General features: G+C 44.7%; 4 non-coding genes and 1 pseudogene across 4 annotated transcripts; 2 read left to right on the plus strand and 3 right to left on the minus strand.

Annotated features, from left to right (window-relative positions):
* Positions 1-3,325: 3,325 nt before the first annotated feature.
* On the plus strand, positions 3,326-3,441 carry LOC140308367 (U5 spliceosomal RNA). The gene has a single exon (XR_011916320.1). It is a non-coding gene; the product is annotated as a U5 spliceosomal RNA (small nuclear RNA).
* Positions 3,442-3,747: 306 nt separating this feature from the next.
* On the plus strand, positions 3,748-3,851 carry LOC140308042 (U2 spliceosomal RNA; annotated as a pseudogene).
* Positions 3,852-3,945: 94 nt separating this feature from the next.
* Positions 3,946-4,059, minus strand: LOC140308134 (U5 spliceosomal RNA). The gene has a single exon (XR_011916107.1). It is a non-coding gene; the product is annotated as a U5 spliceosomal RNA (small nuclear RNA).
* A 411-nt stretch (positions 4,060-4,470) lies between these two features.
* Positions 4,471-4,661, minus strand: LOC140308264 (U2 spliceosomal RNA). The gene has a single exon (XR_011916227.1). It is a non-coding gene; the product is annotated as a U2 spliceosomal RNA (small nuclear RNA).
* Positions 4,662-4,946: 285 nt separating this feature from the next.
* LOC140308135 (U5 spliceosomal RNA) lies at positions 4,947-5,060 on the minus strand. Its single transcript, XR_011916108.1, has one exon. It is a non-coding gene; the product is annotated as a U5 spliceosomal RNA (small nuclear RNA).
* Between the last annotated feature and the right edge of the window lie 15,025 nt (positions 5,061-20,085).

Below are 20,085 nucleotides of genomic sequence, written 5' to 3' on the forward strand. Positions count from 1 at the left end.
GACTTCTGTGCTGGTCATGGACTGTCCATAACGAACACCATGTTCAGACATAAGGGTGTCCATATGTGCACTTGGCACCAGGACACCCTTGGCCGCAGTTCGATGATCGACTTTGTGGTTGTATCATCGGACTTGCGGCCGTATGTCCTGGACACTCGGGTGAAGAGAGGGGCGGAGCTGTCAACTGATCACCACCTGGTGGTGAGTTGGCTCCGCTGGTGGGGGAGGATGCCGATCAGACCTGGCAGGCCCAAACGTATTGTGAGGGTCTGCTGGGAGCGTTTGTCAGAATCCCCCGTCAGAAGGAGCTTTAACTCCCACCTCCGGCAGAGCTTCAACCATATCCCGGGGGAGGTGGGGGACATTGAGTCCGAATGGGCCATGTTCCGTGACTCCATTGCCGAGGCAGCTGATCGGAGTTGTGGCCGTAAGGTGGTCGGTGCCTGTCGTGGCGGCAACCCTCGAACCTGCTGGTGGACACCAGTGGTGAGGGAAGCCGTCAAGCTGAAGAAGGAGTCCTATCGGGCCTTTTTGGCCAGTGGGACCCTGGAAGCAGCTGATAGGTACCGACAGGCCAGACGGGCTGCGGCTTCGGCGGTTGCTGAGAAAAAAACTCGGGCCTGGGAGGAGTTCGGTGAGACCATGGAGAACGATTTCCGGACGGCCTCGAAGAGATTCTGGTCCACCATCCGGCGTCTCAGGGGGGGGAAGCGGCTCACAGTCAACACTGTTTACAGTGGGGACGGGGCTTTGCTGACCTCAACTAGGGATGTTGTGAGTCGGTGGGGGGAGTACTTCGAGGAACTCCTCAATCCTACCAACACGTGCTCGGAAGAGGCAGAGTCGGAGAGCTCGGAGACGGGGCCTCCCATTTCTGGGGCTGAGGTTGCCGAGGTGGTCAAAAAGCTCCTCGGTGGCAAGGCCCCGGGGGTGGATGAGGTCCGTCCTGAGTTTCTCAAGGCTCTGGATGTTGTAGGGCTGTCTTGGCTGACACGCCTCTGCAGCATCGCGTGGACATCGGGGACAGTGCCTCTGGACTGGCAGATTGGGGTGGTGGTCCCCCTCTTTAAAAAGGGGGACCGGAGGGTGTAATTATGGGTGGACATTCACACCTTGTTGCAGCCGAACACCTCCTCTCATGTGCGGTTTGATTTTCAAAATTTTTACTTTAATTTTTTCTAGCAATTATTGATGGACATTCAGACCTTCTTGCAGCTGAACAACTCCGCTCCCTCTTTTGATCATAAATTGTTGGGCATTCGCACCTTTTCTTACCCGCTTTTTACAAAACTTGGTCGGACTTTCACACCTTTTAGTAGCCGAACAACTCCGCTCCCGCTATTGATTGTGTACAGTCGGGTATTTTAACCTTTTCTTACCCGCTTTTTACCAACTATGGTCGGACATTCATAACTTCTTACAACGGAACACCTCCGCTCCTTATTTTGATGATGTATGGTTGGGCATTCAAACCTACTTGTTGCCCGCTTTTCATTAATTATGGGTGGACATTCACACCTTGTCGCAGCCAAACACCTCCGCTCCCTGTTTTGATGGTGTATAATGGTGGACATTCGCACCTTTACTCACCCGCTTTTTACTATGGTCGGCCATTCACAGCTTCCTCTCCACCATACTTGTATGGTGGGATATTCACACCCACTTGCATCCGAAGACCTCCACCCCCACTTTTGTTGATATTTAGTCGGTCATTCGCACCTTTTGGCAAACTATGGCCTTCTTGCAGCCAAACACCTGATCTCGCTTTTGATGATGTAAGGTTGGGCATTCAGACCTTGCTTCACCTACTTTTCACCAAATATAGTCGGACATTCACACCTTCTTGCAGCCGAACACTTCCGCTCCACTTTTGAGTGTTCTATGTAGCATTCACACCTTTTTCTTCACCGCATTTTATAGATTATGGTTGGAAATTCTTACCCACTCTCATCCGAAGACCTCTCCTCCCGCTTTTGTTAATGTATAGTCGGGCATGAGAACCTTTTCTTACCCGCTTTTTACAAATTATGGTTGGACATTCACACCTACTTGCAGCCGAATACTGATACTGATCCTCCCGTAATAAAATGGTCGGATCTTATCAAACACACTTTGTTTCTTGTGACAATCAAGTCAGCGAAACAGCGTATACACGTCAAGACACTGAATCAAGTTTGCCACAAGAACTCATAAGTTTGGCAGTATTGCTCTGCCGTCAGCAATCATACACCCATTTTATTTTCGTGAGACATGTGCAGGCACCTGTTCATCTACTGTTCTATCACTATGAATTAGTTTATCTATTATCAATAAGGATACTTCTACAACTACTATCAAAGTATGTCCGGACTTCTTATGTTGTCAGTTGCTATATATGAATAAGTGGGTAGCTACTGACAAGCATTAAGCATGTCACACAGCCCAAACATATAACATTTCAGGACACACCACACAGTTAACAACCACAGTGAAGCGTGTCAAAGCCCAAACATGTAACATTCAACAGGACACTTACACAACACATTCAAATCAAACAGTCAGACAACATACAAGAACATATACCCCAGCCGGCATTGCTCCCTGCCTATTTTCCTACAGCTCACTATGTGTGCGCACACCTTTATTCACAAACTCTTCAACTTATACTCTTTTACCGAAGCTGCTACAGCTCGATTGGCCGAATACCCTTAGATCCTATTTCGGTGAATTTGACATCTGCCTTACATGTAACAGATTAGCGGTTTAGCAGTTTTAATTTAGTTTGAGTGAAGGAATTCATTTTATAGCAAAATCCCAAATCGTGAAGAACTCATGAAAGTAAGCTTATTCTCGGATTCATGAAACTTTAGATTTGCTCTGTCTTTTACTGCAAAGTACAACGTTGTTTTTTTTGTTTAAATCTTTCTAGACATGGTAAATATGAAGGACAAAGCAGTTTTAACATAGTTTGAGTGAAGGAATTCATTTTATAGATAAAATCCCAAGAGTCTGCTGAGAAACAAGAATGAATGCGAAGTAGACTTTAACACGGCTCTAGGAGCGAGCCGAGTGTGGGCTAACCGGGAGAATTGCTTGAAAGAAACGCGACACCGAATGAGCGGTCAGAACAAAGCCTCAATACGGTTTTCCCGTGGTGTTTTTGTTGCTGCCTTGTCTTTTGCACAGAGTAAAAGACAAGGCAGCCATCGAATAGGGCCCGATTGTTCCTACTTGGTCAGCCGAGGAGCAAGGGGGGGAGCAAGCGTCTCAACCAAGCAAAGCTCACCATGGGGAAGGTGGCTATGCCAACTAGCCTGATGCCCTGCTCCCGCAGTGACGGATAATCGTACTCTGGTTTCTCTTCATAACGTACAAGTCTTTCGCCTTTTACTAAAGACTTCCGTGGAAAGCAGCACTAATGAGTTGTTTCTATTTTTGGCAGGCATTACCTTTGCGGGTGAAGCCCTTTCCGTCTGTGCAAAAGAAATCTTGTTACTGTGCAGAGTGACTTCTCTGAGTAGAGTCGCCTTACTTGTTGCAACTGTGCCGATGTTTGAAGCTGGAGTGCAACGTTGTTGCTTGGATGGTGCTTGCTGGAGCGTGCGGGAGTGCAAAGTTATACCATTTAAAAGGGCTGAAGAGTGCTCAGTGCAGCGGGTGGGCGGAGGTGCAAAGTGACACTCTGGCCACCTATGGCCATAAAAAGAACACTGCTACAAGTGCGCATTGTGCCAGGAAGGGCCCTCGGACGTGAACCAGTGGACAGTTATCGCTTCTCGGCCTTTTGGCTAAGATCAAGTGTAGTACCTGTTCTTATCAGTTTAATATCTGATATGGCCTTTGTACGAGGACTACGTTGCACTCCAGCTTCAAACATCGGCACAGTCGCAACAAGTAAGGCGACTCTACTCAGAGAAGTCACTCTGCACAGTAACAAGATTTCTTTTGCACAGACGGAAAGGGCTTCACCCGCAAAGGTAAAGCCTGCCAAAAATAGAAACAACTCATTAGTGCTGCTTTCCACGGAAGTCTTTAGTAAAAGGCGAAAGACTTGTACGTTATGAAGAGAAACCAGAGTACGATTATCCGTCACTGCGGGAGCAGGGCATCAGGCTAGTTGGCATAGCCACCTTCCCCATGGTGAGCTTTGCTTGGTTGAGACGCTTGCTCCCCCTCCATGATCCTCGGCTGACCAAGTAGGAAAAATCGGGCCCTATTCGATGGCTGCCTTGTCTTTTACTCTGTGCAAAAGACAAGGCAGCCACAAACACCACGGGAACACTGTATTGAGGCTTTGTTCTGACCGCTCATTCAGTGTCGCGTTTCTTTCAAGTAATTCTCCCGGTTAGCCCGCACTCGGCTTGCCCCCAGAGCTGTGTTAAAGTCTACTTCGCATTCACTCTCTTTTCTCAGCAGACTAAAAGAAAGTTTCATCTTGGGCTCCCTGAAACTTCCATCCTGCACCACTGTTTGCTTTTTCACAAGAGCAGAGAAGAGCGCACCGTTCCCAGCGGCACTGCAGTACCGGGTCGATGCTTGGAGTGAACGGAGCAAGCTCCTTTTTCAACTCCTATTGCTAAAAATCAATTTAATATGTAGTCCTCGTACAAAGGCCATATCAGATATTAAACTGATAAGAACAGGTACTACACTTGATCTTAGCCAAAAGGCCGAGAAGTGATATCTGTCCACTGGTTCACGTCCAAGGGCCCTTCCTGGCACAATGCGCACTTGTAGCGGTGTTCTTTTTATGGCCATAGGTGGCCAGAGTGTCACTTTGCACCTCCGCCCACCCGCTGCACTGAGCACTCTTCAGCCCTTTTAAATGGTATAACTTTGCACTCCCGCACGCTCCAGCAAGCACCATCCAAGCAACATCGGCACAGTTGCAACAAGTAAGGCGACTCTACTCAGAGAAGTCACTCTGCACAGTAACAAGATTTCTTTTGCACAGACGGAAAGGGCTTCACCCGCAAAGGTAAAGCCTGCCAAAAATAGAAACAACTCATTAGTGCTGCTTTCCACGGAAGTCTTTAGTAAAAGGCGAAAGACTTGTACGTTATGAAGAGAAACCAGAGTACGATTATCCATCACTGCGGGAGCAGGGCATCAGGCTAGTTGGCATAGCCACCTTCCCCATGGTGAGCTTTGCTTGGTTGAGACGCTTGCTCCCCCCCTTGCTCCTCGGCTGACCAAGTAGGAACAATCGGGCCCTATTCGATGGCTGCCTTGTCTTTTACTCTGTGCAAAAGACAAGGCAGCAACAAAAACACCACGGGAAAACCGTATTGAGGCTTTGTTCTGACCGCTCATTCGGTGTCGCGTTTCTTTCAAGCAATTCTCCCGGTTAGCCCACACTCGGCTCGCTCCTAGAGCCGTGTTAAAGTCTACTTCGCATTCATTCTTGTTTCTCAGCAGACTCTTGGGATTTTATCTATAAAATGAATTCCTTCACTCAAACTATGTTAAAACTGCTTTGTCCTTCATATTTACCATGTCTAGAAAGATTTAAACAAAAAAAACAACGTTGTACTTTGCAGTAAAAGACAGAGCAAATCTAAAGTTTCATGAATCCGAGAATAAGCTTACTTTCATGAGTTCTTCACGATTTGGGATTTTGCTATAAAATGAATTCCTTCACTCAAACTAAATCGCTAATCTGTTACATGTAAGGCAGATGTCAAATTCACCGAAATAGGATCTAAGGGTATTCGGCCAATCGAGCTGTAGCAGCTTCGGTAAAAGAGTATAAGTTGAAAAAAGGTGTGCGCACACATAGTGAGCTGTAGGAAAATAGGCAGGGAGCAATGCCGGCTGGGGTATATGTTCTTGTATGTTGTCTGACTGTTTGATTTGAATGTGTTGTGTAAGTGTCCCGTTGAATGTTACATGTTTGGGCTTTGACACGCTTCACTGTGGTTGTTAACTGTGTGGTGTGTCCTGAAATGTTATATGTTTGGGCTGTGTGACATGCTTAATGCTTGTCAGTAGCTACCCACTTATTCATATATAGCAACTGACAACATAAGAAGTCCGGACATACTTTGATAGTAGTTGTAGAAGTATCCTTATTGATAATAGATAAACTAATTCATAGTGATAGAACAGTAGATGAACAGGTGCCTGCACATGTCTCACGAAAATAAAATGGCTGTATGATTGCTGACGGCAGAGCAATACTGCCAAACTTATGAGTTCTTGTGGCAAACTTGATTCAGTGTCTTGACGTGTATACGCTGTTTCGCTGACTTGATTGTCACAAGAAACAAAGTGTGTTTGATAAGATCCGACCATTTTATTACGGGAGGATCAGTATCAGTATTCGGCTGCAAGTAGGTGTGAATGTCCAACCATAATTTGTAAAAAGCGGGTAAGAAAAGGTTCTCATGCCCGACTATGCCCGACTCTTGCTATTTTTGGCAGGCTTTACCTTTGCGGGTGAAGCCCTTTCTGTCTGTGCAAAAGAAATCTTGTTACTGTGCAGAGTGACTTCTCTGAGTAGAGTTGCCTTACTTGTTGCGACTGTGCCGATGTTTGAAGCTGGAGTTCAAAGTTGTTGCTTGAATGGTGCTCGCTGGAGCGTGCGGGAGTGCAAAGTTATACCATTTAAAAGGGCTGAAGAGTGCTCAGTGCAGCGGGTGGGCGGAGATGCAAAGTGACACTCTGGCCACCTCGAAAACCGAGGTTACATCCAGTACCAGGGGCAGCCCAAGCTCTGCCGCAAGTGTGGTGAGCATGGGCACCTGGTTGAGGCTTGTACCAAGGTGATATGTGGGAAGTGCAGAGAAATTGGGGACACTTTTGGAGAGTGTCCAAATGGCAGGAAATGTAATCTCTGTGGAGAATTAAATCACCTCTTCTGAGATTGCCCTAAATCTTTTGCCAACAAATTAAAGACGGTAAAGCCACAGTCAAGCCAACAAAGAGAAGGACCAGAGGTGGCAGTTGGTGAACAAAGTGAAGAGGTTGACCCAATAAATTCAAACTTCCCGCTAAAAGCTTGGATTGGAAGTGAGGAGCAAAAAGGAGAGGGGCCTGTAGAGGCCCCACCACTCAGTGCTGAAGTCTGTGAGAATTCACAGGCAGAGGGTGGAGCTAAGCTAAATGAGGAGGAAGAGCAGACAGGTGAGTCTAGTGAAGGTACTCACCTCCCCGAAGGTCAACAGCCGAGGAGGACGGCATCTGAGTTGTCCTCTGATTCCCTTTAGCTCTGCAATCAACCCCCAGGGACTCAAAGTTAAATGCAACATTGCATCAGAGGCCAACACGAGAGTCCGAAAAGGAGAGCTAGTTTCCCAAGAAATAACCTGAGTGTGTAATTTGTTTTGATAACTTAGAAAAACGAAAATGACATACCTACTTTCCTTTATCCTTTTAATGGTTCTCACCTTCTCAACACTAAATGTGAGAAGTGTGAAATCAAAGACAAGAGCCCAGAGTATTATATCCTTCTTAGACTCCATAAAATCAGATGTGTTTTTAATACAAGAATGTGGACTACCTTTTTTGAAAAACCATAGACAATGGGAGGAAATGTGGCCCAATTTATCGATATGGAGTGGCTCAAATCAAATTAAAAATGATGGTGTGGCCATTCTAATTAAAAATCCGCATGTTCTGGTGCGAGACGGACTGGCACTTTTAGCACACTTGAATTTTATGGGGCAAGACTTTAACCTCTTAAATATTTATGGTTTCAATGGAAAAAATGACAGGTATGACCTTTTAGAAGATTACTCACAAACGGGTAAGAAATGGTAGTATTGCCAGACAATACATGATCAAAACAGGGAGCGGAGGTGGTTCAGCTGCAAGGTGTGAATTTCTGACTAAAGTTTGTAAAAAGCGCGTAAGACAAGGTGCGAATGCCCAACAATGTATGATCAAAAGAGGGAGCGGAGGTTTTCGGCTGCAAGGTCTGAATGTCCAACCATAATTTGTAAAAACCGGGGAAGAAAAGGCTCGAAAGCCCGACTATACACCATCAAAAGCGGGAGCGGAGGTGTTCAGCTGCAAGAAGGTGTGAATGTCCGACCATAGTTGGTAAAAAGCGGGTAAGAAAAGGTTAAAATGCCCGACTGTACACCATCAAAAGCGGAGGTGTTCGGCTTCAAGAAGACGTGAACCTCCGAACAAAGTTTGTAAAAAGCAGTTAAGAAAAGGTTCGAATATCCAACCAAACATAATCAAAAGCGGGAGCAGAGCTTTTCGACTGCAAGTAGGTGTGAATGTCAGATCATGATTTGCAAAAAGCTGATGAGAAAGGGTGAGAATGCCCGACTATACACCATCAAATGCGGTAGCGGAGTTGTTTGTCTGTGAGTAGGTGTGAATCTGCGACCATAATTGCTGAAAAATGTGTTAGAAAAGGTAAGAATGCCGGTCCATACATCATCAAAAGCGAGAGAGGTGGTGTTCTGCTGAAAGTAGGTGTGAATGTCCAGCCATAATTACTCACAAACGGGTAAGAAAAGGTAGTATTGCCAGACCATACATGATCAAAACAGGGAGCGGAGGTGGTTCAGCTGCAACGTGTGAATGTCTGACTATAGTTTGTAAAAAGCGGGTAAGACAAGGTGCGAATGCCCGACAATGTATAATCAAAAGAGGGAGCGGAGGTGTTCGGCTGCAAGGTCTGAATGTCCAACCATAATTTCTAAAAACCGGGTAAGAAAAGGCTCAAAAGCCCGACTTTACACCATCAAAAGCGGGAGCGGAGGTGTTAAGCTGCAACGTGTGAATGTCTGACTATAGTTTGTAAAAAGCGGGTAAGACAAGGTGCGAATGCCCGACAATGTATAATCAAAAGAGGGAGCGGAGGTGTTCGGCTGCAAGGTCTGAATGTCCAACCATAATTTCTAAAAACCGGGTAAGAAAAGGCTCAAAAGCCCGACTTTACACCATCAAAAGCGGGAGCGGAGGTGTTCAGCTGCAAGAAGGTGTGAATGTTCGACTAAAGTTTGTAAAAATCTGGTAAGACAAGGTATGAATGTCCGACAATGTATGATCAAAAGCGGGAGCGGAGATGTTCAGCTGCAAGAAGGTCTGAATGTCCATCAATAATTGCTAGAAAAAATTAAAGTAAAAATTTCGAAAATCAAACCGCACATGATCATAAGTGGGAGAGGAGGTGTTCAGCTGCAAGAAGGTGTGAATGTCCACCCATAATTCCTTAAAAATGGGTAAAAAAAAGGTGCGAATACCCAACCATACATCATCAAAAGCAGGTGTTAATGTCAGATCATAATTTGCAAAAAGCTGATGAGAAAGGGTGAGAATGCCCGACTATACACCATCAAATGCGGGAGCGGAGTTGTTTGTCTGTGAGTAGGTGTGAATCTCCGACCATAATTGCTGAAAAATGTGTTAGAAAAGGTAAGAATGCCGGTCCATACATCATCAAAAGCGAGAGAGGTGGTGTTCTGCTGAAAGTAGGTGTGAATGTCCAGCCATAATTACTCACAAACGGGTAAAAAAAAGTAGTATTGCCAGACCATACATGATCAAAACAGGGAGCGGAGGTGGTTCAGCTGCAAGAAGGTGTGAATGTCTGACTAAAGTTCAAATATATTAACAAAAGCGGGAGGAGAGGTCTTCGGATAGATTGGTTGAGAATTTCCAACCATAATCTATAAAATGCGGTGAAAAAAAGGTGTGATAGAACACTAAAAGGTGGAGCGGAAGTGTTCGGCTGCAAGAAGGTGTGAATGTCCGACTATATTTGGTGAAAAGCAGGTGAAGCAAGGTCTGAATGCCCAACCTTACATCATCAAAAGTGAGATCAGAGGTGTTTGGCTGCAAGAAGGCCATAGTTTGCCAAAAGCGGGTAAGGTGCGAATGACCGACTAAATATCAACAAAAGTGGGGGCGGAGGTCTTCGGATGCAAGTGGGTGTGAATATCCCACCATACAAGTATGGTGGAGAGGAAGCTGTGAATTGCTGACCATAGTTTGCAAAAAGCGGGTGAGAAAAGGTGCGAATGTCCAACCATACACCATCAAAACAGGGAGCGGAGGTGTTTGGCTGCGACAAGGTGTGAATGTCCACCCATAATTAATGAAAAGCGGGCAAGAAGTAGGTTCGAATGCCCAACCACTCATCATCAAAAGCAGGAGTGGATGTGTTCGGCTATAAAAAGGTTTGAATGTCCGAGCATAATTTGTAAAAAGCGGGTAAGAAAAGGTTCGAATGCCCGAACATACACCATCAAAAGAGGGAGCGGAGGTGTTCCGCTGTAAGAAGGTGTGAATGTCCGACCAGAGTTGGTAAAAAGCGGGTAAGAAAAGGTTAAAAAACCCGACTGTACACAATCAATAGCGGGAGCAGATGTGTTCGGCTACAAGAAGGTGTGACAGTCCGACCATGGTTTGTAAAAAGCGGGTAAGAAAAGGTGCAAATGCCCGACAATGTATGATCAAAAGAGGGAGCGGAGCTTTTCGGCTACAAGAAGGTTTGAATGTCCGACCATAGTTTGTAAAAAGCGGGTAAGAAAAGGTTCGAATGCCCGACTATACACCATCAAAAGCGGAAGCGGAGGTGTTCCGCTGTAGACGGTGTGAATGTCCGACCATAGTTGTTAAAAAGCGGGTAAGAAAAGGTTAAACTACACGACTGTACACAATCAATAGCGGGAGTGGAGTTGTTCGGCTACAAGAAGGTGTGAAAGTCCGACCATGGTTTGTAAAAAACGGGTAAGAAAAGGTTCGAATTCCCGAATATATACCATCAAAAGCGGAAGCGGAGGTGTTCGGTTGCAAGAAGGTGTGAACGTCCGACCAAAGTTTGTAAAAAGCAGTTAAGAAAAGGTTCGAATATCCAACCAAACAAAATCAAAAGCAGGAGCAGAGCTGTTCGACTGCAAGTAGGTGTGAATGTCCAGCCATAATTACTCACAAACGGGTAAGAAAAGGTAGTATTGCCACTCCATACATGATCAAAACAGGGAGCGGAGGTGGTTCAGCTGCAACGTGTGAATGTCTGACTATAGTTTGTAAAAAGCGGGTAAGACAAGGTGCGAATGCCCGACAATGTATGATCAAAAGTGGGAGCGGAGGTGTTCGGCTGCAAGGTCTGAATATCCAACCATAATTTCTAAAAACCGGGTAAGAAAAGGCTCGAAAGCCCGACTTTACACCATCAAAAGCGGGAGCGGAGGTGTTCAGCTGCAAGAAGGTGTGAATGTTCGACTAAAGTTTGTAAAAATCTGGTAAGACAAGGTATGAATGCCCGACAATGTATGATCAAAAGCGGGAGCGGAGGTGTTCATCTGCAAGCAGGTCTGAATGTCCATCAATAATTGCTAGAAAACATGAAAGTAAAAATTTCTAAAATCAAACCACACATGATCATAAGTGGGAGAGGAGGTGTTCAGCTGCAAGAAGGTGTGAATATCCACCCATAATTCCTGAAAAATGGGTAAAAAAAAGGTGCGAATGCCCAACCATACATCATCAAAAGCAGCTGTGGATGTGTTCGGCTACAAGAAGGTGTGAACGTCCAACCAAAGTTTGTAAAAAGCAGTTAAGAAAAGGTTCGAATATCCAACCAAACATAATCAAAAGCGGGAGCAGAACTCTTCGACTGCAAGTAGGTGTGGATGTCAGATCATAATTTGCAAAAAGCTGATGAGAAAGGGTGAGAATGCCCGACTATACACCATCAAATGCGGGAGCGGAGTTGTTTGTCTGTGAGTAGGTGTGAATCTGCGACCATAATTGCTGAAAAATGTGTTAGAAAAGGTAAGAATGCCGGTCCATACATCATCAAAAGCGAGAGAGGTGGTGTTCTGCTGAAAGTAGGTGTGAATGTCCAGCCATAATTACTCACAAACGGGTAAGAAAAGGTAGTATTGCCAGACCATACATGATCAAAACATGGAGCGGAGGTGGTTCAGCTGCAACGTGTGAATGTCTGACTATAGTTTGTAAAAAGCGGGTAAGACAAGGTGCGAATGCCCGACAATGTATAATCAAAAGAGGGAGCGGAGGTGTTCAGCTGCAAGAAGGTGTGAATGTTCGACTAAAGTTTGTAAAAATCTGGTAAGACAAGGTGCGAATGCCCGACAATGTATGATCAAAAGCGGGAGCGGAGGTGTTCAGCTGCAAGAAGGTCTGAATGTCCATCAATAATTGCTAGAAAAAAATAAAGTAAAAATTTCGAAAATCAAACCGCACATGATCATAAGTGGGAGAGGAGGTGTTCAGCTGCAAGAAGGTGTGAATGTCCACCCATAATTGCTGAAAAATGGGTAAAAAAAAGGTGCGAATACCCAACCATACATCATCAAAAGCAGGTGTTAATGTCAGATCATAATTTGCAAAAAGCTGATGAGAAAGGGTGAGAATGCCCGACTATACACCATCAAATGCGGGAGCGGAGTTGTTTGTCTTTGAGTAGGTGTGAATCTCCGACCATAATTGCTGAAAAATGTGTTAGAAAAGGTAAGAATGCCGGTCCATACATCATCAAAAGCGAGAGAGGTGGTGTTCTGCTGAAAGTAGGTGTGAATGTCCAGCCATAATTACTCACAAACGGGTAAGAAAAAGTAGTATTGCCAGACCATACATGATCAAAACAGGGAGCGGAGGTGGTTCAGCTGCAAGAAGGTGTGAATGTCCGACTAAAGTTCAAATATATTAACAAAACCGGGAGGAGAGGTCTTCGGATGAGAGTGGTTGAGAATTTCCAACCATAATCTATAAAATGCGGTGAAAAAAAGGTGTGATAGAACACTAAAAGGTGGAGCGGAAGTGTTCGGCTGCAAGAAGGTGTGAATGTCCGACTATATTTGGTGAAAAGCAGGGGAAGCAAGGTCTGAATGCCCAACCTTACATCATCAAAAGCGAGATCAGAGGTGTTTGGCTGCAAGAAGGCCATAGTTTGCCAAAAGCGGGTAAGGTGCGAATGACCGACTAAATATCAACAAAAGTGGGGGCGGAGGTCTTCGGATGCAAGTGGGTGTGAATATCCCACCATACAAGTATGGTGGAGAGGAAGCTGTGAATTGCTGACCATAGTTTGCAAAAAGCGGATGAGAAAAGGTGCGAATGTCCAACCATACGTGATCAAAACAGGGAGCGGAGGTGTTTGGCTGCGACAAGGTGTGAATGTCCACCCATAATTAATGAAAAGCGGGCAAGAAGTGGGTTCGAATGCCCAACCACACATCATCAAAAGCAGGAGTGGATGTGTTCGGCTATAAGAAGGTTTGAATGTCCGAGCATAGTTTGTAAAAAGCGGGTAAGAAAAGGTTCGAATGCCCGAACATACACCATCAAAAGAGGGAGCGGAGGTGTTCCGCTGTAAGAAGGTGTGAATGTCCGACCAGAGTTGGTAAAAAGCGGGTAAGAAAAGGTTAAAAAAACCCGACTGTACACAATCAATAGCGGGAGCAGATGTGTTCGGCTACAAGAAGGTGTGACAGTCCGACCATGGTTTGTAAAAAGCGGATAAGAAAAGGTGCAAATGCCCGACAATGTATGATCAAAAGAGGGAGCGGAGCTTTTCGGCTACAAGAAGGTTTGAATGTCCGACCATAGTTTGTAAAAAGCGGGTAAGAAAAGGTTCGAATGCCCGACTATACACCATCAAAAGCGGAAGCGGAGGTGTTCCGCTGTAGACGGTGTGAATGTCCGACCATAGTTGGTAAAAAGCGGGTAAGAAAAGGTTAAACTACACGACTGTACACAATCAATAGCGGGAGTGGAGTTGTTCGGCTACAAGAAGGTGTGAAAGTCCGACCATGGTTTGTAAAAAACGGGTAAGATAATGTTCGAATTCCCGAATATATACCATCAAAAGCGGAAGCGGAGGTGTTCGGTTGCAAGAAGGTGTGAACGTCCGACCAAAGTTTGTAAAAAGCAGTTAAGAAAAGGTTCGAATATCCAACCAAACAAAATCAAAAGCAGGAGCAGAGCTGTTCGACTGCAAGTAGGTGTGAATGTCCAGCCATAATTACTCACAAATGGGTAAGAAAAGGTAGTATTGCCACTCCATACATGATCAAAACAGGGAGCGGAGGTGGTTCAGCTGCAACGTGTGAATGTCTGACTATAGTTTGTAAAAAGCGGGTAAGACAAGGTGCGAATGCCCGACAATGTATGATCAAAAGAGGGAGCGGAGGTGTTCGGCTGCAAGGTCTGAATATCCAACCATAATTTCTAAAAACCGGGTAAGAAAAGGCTCGAAAGCCCGACTTTACACCATCAAAAGCGGGAGCGGAGGTGTTCAGCTGCAAGAAGGTGTGAATGTTCGACTAAAGTTTGTAAAAATCTGGTAAGACAAGTTATGAATGCCCGACAATGTATGATCAAAAGCGGTAGCGGAGGTGTTCAGCTGCAAAGAAGGTCTGAATGTCCATCAATAATTGCTAGAAAACATGAAAGTGCGAATTTCCAACCATAATCTATAAAATGCGGTGAAAAAAAGGTGTTATAGAACACTAAAAGGTGGAGCGGAAGTGTTCGGCTGCAAGAAGGTGTGAATGTCCGACTATATTTGGTGAAAAGCAGGGGAAGCAAGGTCTGAATGCCCAACCTTACATCATCAAAAGCGAGATCAGAGGTGTTTGGCTGCAAGAAGGCCATAGTTTGCCAAAAGCGGGTAAGGTGCGAATGACCGACTAAATATCAACAAAAGTGGGGGCGGAGGTCTTCGGATGCAAGTGGGTGTGAATCTTCCACCATACAAGTATGGTGGAGAGGAAGCTGTGAATTGCTGACCATAGTTTGCAAAAAGCGGTTGAGAAAAGGTGCGAATGTCCAACCATACATGATCAAAACAGGGAGCGGAGGTGTTTGGCTGCGACAAGGTGTGAATGTCCACCCATAATTAATGAAAAGCGGGCAAGAAGTAGGTTCGAATGCCCAACCACACATCATCAAAAGCAGGAGTGGATGTGTTCGGCTACAAGAAGGTTTGAATGTCCGAGCATAGTTTGTAAAAAGCGGGTAAGAAAAGGTTCGAATGCCCAAACATACACCATCAAAAGAGGGAGCGGACGTGTTCCGCTTTAAGAAGGTGTGAATGTCCGACCAGAGTTGGTAAGAAGCGGGTAAGAAAACGTTAAAAAACCTGACTGTACACAATCAATAGTGGGAGCGGATGTGTTCAGCTACAAGAAGGTGTGACAGTCCGACCATGGTTTGTAAAAAGCGGGTAAGAAAAGTTGCAAATGCCCGACAATGTATGATCAAAAGAGGGAGCGGAGCTTTTCGGCTACAAGAAGGATTGAATGTCCGACCATAGTTTGTAAAAAGCGGGTAAGAAAAGGTTCGAATGCCCGACTATACACCATCAAAAGCGGAAGCGGAGGTGTTCCGCTGTAAGACGGTGTGAATGTCCAACCATAGTTGGTAAAAAGCGGGTAAGAAAAGGTTAAACTACCCGACTGTACACAATCAATAGCGTGAGTGGAGTTGTTCGGCTACAAGAAGGTGTGAAAGTCCGACCATGGTTTGTAAAAAGCGGGTAAGAAAAGGTTCGAATTCCCGAATATATACCATCAAAAGCGGAAGCGGAGGTGTTCGGTTGCAAGAAGGTTTGAACGTCCGACCAAAGTTTGTAAAAAGCAGTTAAGCAAAGCGTCGAATATCCAACCAAACAAAATCAAAAGCGGGAGCAGAGCTGTTCGACTGCAAGTAGGTGTGAATGTCCAGCCATAATTACTCACAAACGGGTAAGAAAAGCTAGTATTGCCAGACCATACATGATCAAAACAGGGAGCGGAGGTGGTTCAGCTGCAACGTGTGAATGTCTGACTATAGTTTGTAAAAAGCGGGTAAGACAAGGTGCGAATGCCCAACAATGTATGATCAAAAGAGGGAGCGGAGGTGTTCGGCTACAAGAAGGTGTGAAAGTCCGACCATGGTTTGTAAAAAGCAGGTAAGAAAAGGTTCGAATGCCCGAACATACACCATCAAAAGAGGGAGCGGACGTGTTCCGCTGTAAGAAGGTGTGAATGTCCGACCATAGTTGGTAAAAAGCGGGTAAGAAAAGGTTAAAATACCCGACTGTACACAATCAATAGCGGGAGCAGAGTTGTTCGGCTACAAGAAGGTGTGAAAGTCCACGCATGGTATGTAAAAAGCGGGTAACAAAAGGTTCGAATGCCCAAATATGTACCATCAAAAGCGGAAGCAGAGGTGTTCGACTGCAAGTAGGTGTGAATATCAGATCATATGCAAAAAGTTGATGAGAAAGGGTGAGAATGCCTGACTAAACACCATCAAATGCGGGAGCGGAAGTGTTTTGCTGTGAGTAGGTGTGAATGTCCGACCATAATTGCTTAAAAATGTGTTAGAAAAGGTAAGAATGCTGGACCATACATCATCAAAAGCGGGAGAGGTGGTGTTCGGCTGCAAGAAGGTGTGAAAGTCCGACCATGGTTTGTAAAAAGCGGGTAAGAAAAGGTTTGAATGCCCGAATATACACCATCAAAAGTGGAAGCGGAATTGTTCGGCTGCAAGAAGGTGTGAACGTCCGACCAGTTTGTAAAAAGCAGTGAAAAGCGAGAAAAAGCTTTTCGTTAGTTTTGCATGATTTGGGATTTTGCTTATAAAATGCATTCCTTCACTCAAACTATGTTAAAACTGATTTGTCCTTCATATTTACCTTGTCTAGAAAGATTTAAACAAAAAAAAAACCCCAACGTACTTTGCAGTAAAAGAAAGAGCAAATCTAAGATCTAAAAGTTTCAGGAATCCGAGTATAAGCTTGCTTTCATGAGTTCTTCACGATTTCGGATTTTGCTACAAAATGAATTGCTTTGCTCAAACCAAGTTAAACCTGCTTTGTCCTTCCATATTTATCAATGTCGAGATAGATTTAAACAAAACAAAGAAAACACGTTGTACTTTGCAATATAACAAATAGCAACACTGAAGGATCAGGAATCCGAGAATAAGCTTTTCATGTGTTGTGCATGTTTTGAGATTTTGTTTTAAAATGAATTCCTTCACTCAAACTATGTTAAAACTGCTTTGACATTGATAAATATGAAGACAAAGCAATTTTAACTTGGTTTGAGCAAAGCAATTCATTTTATAGGAAAATCCGAAATCATGCAGAACGTATGAAAATAAGCTTATTCTCGGATTCCTGTTCCTTCAGTGTTGCTCTTTCTTCTACTGCAATATACAATGTTGTTCTTTGTTGAAGTCGATCTAGACATTGATAAATATGAAGTTAAAAGCAGTTTTAACATAGTTTGAGTGAAGGAATTCATTTTATAGCAAAATCCCAAATCATGCAGAACGTATGAAAAGAAGCTTATTCTCGGATTCCTGTTCCTTCAGTGTCTCTCTTTCTTCTACTGCAATATACAATGTTGTTCTTTGTTGAAGTCGATCTAGACATTGATAAATATGAAGGACAAAGTAGTTTTCACTTGGTTTGAGTGAAGGAATTCATTTTATACATAAAATCCCAAATCATGCAGAACGTATGAAAGTAAGCTTATTCTCGGATTCCTGTTCCTTCAGTGTTGCTCTTTCTTCTACTGCAATATACAATGTTGTTCTTTGTTGAAGTCGATCTAGACATTGATAAATATGAAGGTAAAAGCAGTTTTAACATAGTTTGAGTGAAGGAATTCATTTTATAGCAAAATCCCAAATCATGCAGAACGTATGAAAATAAGCTTATTCTCGGATTCCTGATCCTTCAGTGTCTCTCTTTCTTCTACTGCAAAATCTAATGTTGTTCTTTGTTGAAGTCGATCTAGACATTGATAAATATGAATGTAAAAGCCGTTTTACCATAGTTTGATTGAAGGAATGCATTTTATAAGAAAAAATCCCAAATCATGCAGAACTCATGAAAAGCTTTTTCTCGGATTTCTGAACCTTTCTTTCTTTTACTGCAAAATACTACGTTGTTTTTTGTTCAAATCTATCTAGACATTTATAAATACCAGCCGAACATCTCTGCTGCCGCTTTTGATAATTTATGGTTTGGTATTCTTACCTTTTCTTACCCGTTTGTGAGTAATTATGGCTGGATATTCACACCTTCTTGCAGCCGAACACCACCTCTCCCGCTTTTGATGATGTATGGGCTGGCATTCTTACCTTTTCTAACACATTTTTCAGCAACTAGGGTGGGACATTCACACCTACTCACAGACAAACACCTCCGCTCTCGCATTTGATGGTGTATAGTAGGGCATTCTCACCCTTTCTCATCAGCTTTTTGCAAATTATGATCTGACATTCACACCTACTGCTTTTTACAAACTATGGTCAGACATTCACACCGTCTTACAGTGCAACACCTCCGCTCCCGCTTTTGATGGTGTATAGTCAGGCATTCAAACCTTTCTTACCCGCTTTTTACAAACTTTGGTCGGACATTCAGACCTTCTTGTAGCCGAAAACCTCCGCTCCCTCTTTTGATCATACATTGTCGGGCATTCGCACCTTTTCTTACCCGCTTTTTACAAACCATGGTGAGACTTTCACACCTTCTTGTAGCCGAACACATCCGCTCCCGCTATTGATTGTGTACAGTCGGATATTTGAACCTTTTCTTACCTTCTTTTTACCAACTATGGTTGGGCATTCACACCTACTTACAGCGGAACACGTCCGGTCTGTCTTTTGATGGTGTATGTTCGGGCATTCGAAGCTTTTCTTACCCGCTTTTTACAAACTATGCTCGGACATTCAAACCTTCTTGTAGCCGAACACATCCACTCCTGCTTTTGATGATGTTTGGTTGGGCATTGGAACCTACTTGTTGCCCGCTATTCATTAATTATGGGTGGACATTAAAACCTTGTCGCAGCCAAACACGTCCGCTCCCTGTTTTGATCATGTATGGTTGGACATTCGCAACTTTTCTCACCCGCTTTTTGCAAACAATGGTCAGCCATTTATAGCTTCCTCTCCACCATACTTGTATGGTGGAATATTCACACCCACTTGCATCCGAAGACCTCCGCCCCCACTTTTGTTGATATTTAGTCGGTCATTCGCACCTTACCCGCTTTTGGCAAACTATGGCCTTCTTGCAGCCAAACACCTCTGATCTCGCTTTTGATGATGTAAGGTTGGGCATTCAGACCTTGCTTCACATGCTTTTCACCAAATATAGTCGGACATTCACACCTTCTTGCAGCCGAACACTTCCGCTCCACCTTTTAGTGTTCTATAACACCTTTTTTTCACCGCATTTTATAGATTATGGTTGGAAATTCTCAAACACTCTCATCCGAAGACTTCTCCTCTCGCTTTTGTTAATATATTTGAACTTTAGTCGGACATTCACACCTTCTTGCAGCTGAACCACCTCCGCTCCCTGTTTTGATCATGTATGGTCTGGCAATACTACCTTTTCTTACCCGTTTGTGAGTAATTATGGCTGGACATTCACACCTACTTTCAGCAGAACACCACTTCTCTCGCTTTTGATGATGTATGGACCGGCATTCTTACCTTTTCTAACACATTTTTCAGCAATTATGGTCGGAGATTCACACCTACTCACAGACGAACAACTCCGCTCCCGCATTTGATGGTGTATAGTTGGGCATTCTCACCCTTTCTCATCAGCTTTTTGCAAATTATGATCTGACATCCCTCCCTCCTGAGCTGTCACCTTATCGTGGTGGGGGAGTTTGCGTGCCCCAATGAGTCCGGGAGCTATGTTGCTCGGGGCTTTAAGCCCCTGGTAGGGTCACCCAAGGCAAGCAGATCCTAGATGAGGGACCAGACAAAGAACAGCTCAAAAGACCCCTTATGATGAACAAAAAATTTGGACCTCGTGATCCCTTGCCCGGATATGGGACACCGGGGCCTCCCCCCGGAGCCAGGCCCGGGGGTGGGGCCCGGCAGCGGGCGCCTGGTGGCCGGGTCTGTGCCCATGGGGCTCGGTCGGGCATAGCCCGAAATGATGACGTGGGTCCCCCTTCCGACGGGCTCACCACCCGTGGGAGGGGCCAAGGGGGTCGGGTGCGATGTGAGCTGGGTAGCGGCCGAAGGCAGAGGCCTTGGCGGTCTGATCCTCGGCTACTGAAGCTAGCTCTTGGGACGTGGAATGTCACCTCTCTGTTGGGGAAGGAGCCGGAGCTGGTGCGCGAGGCTGAGCGGTTCCGGCTAGATATAGTC

This window comes from Leuresthes tenuis, unplaced genomic scaffold (assembly GCF_036924035.1).
Source record: "Leuresthes tenuis unplaced genomic scaffold, fLeuTen1.0.hap1 SCAF_5, whole genome shotgun sequence".
NCBI classification, from domain to species: Eukaryota; Metazoa; Chordata; class Actinopteri; order Atheriniformes; family Atherinopsidae; genus Leuresthes; species Leuresthes tenuis.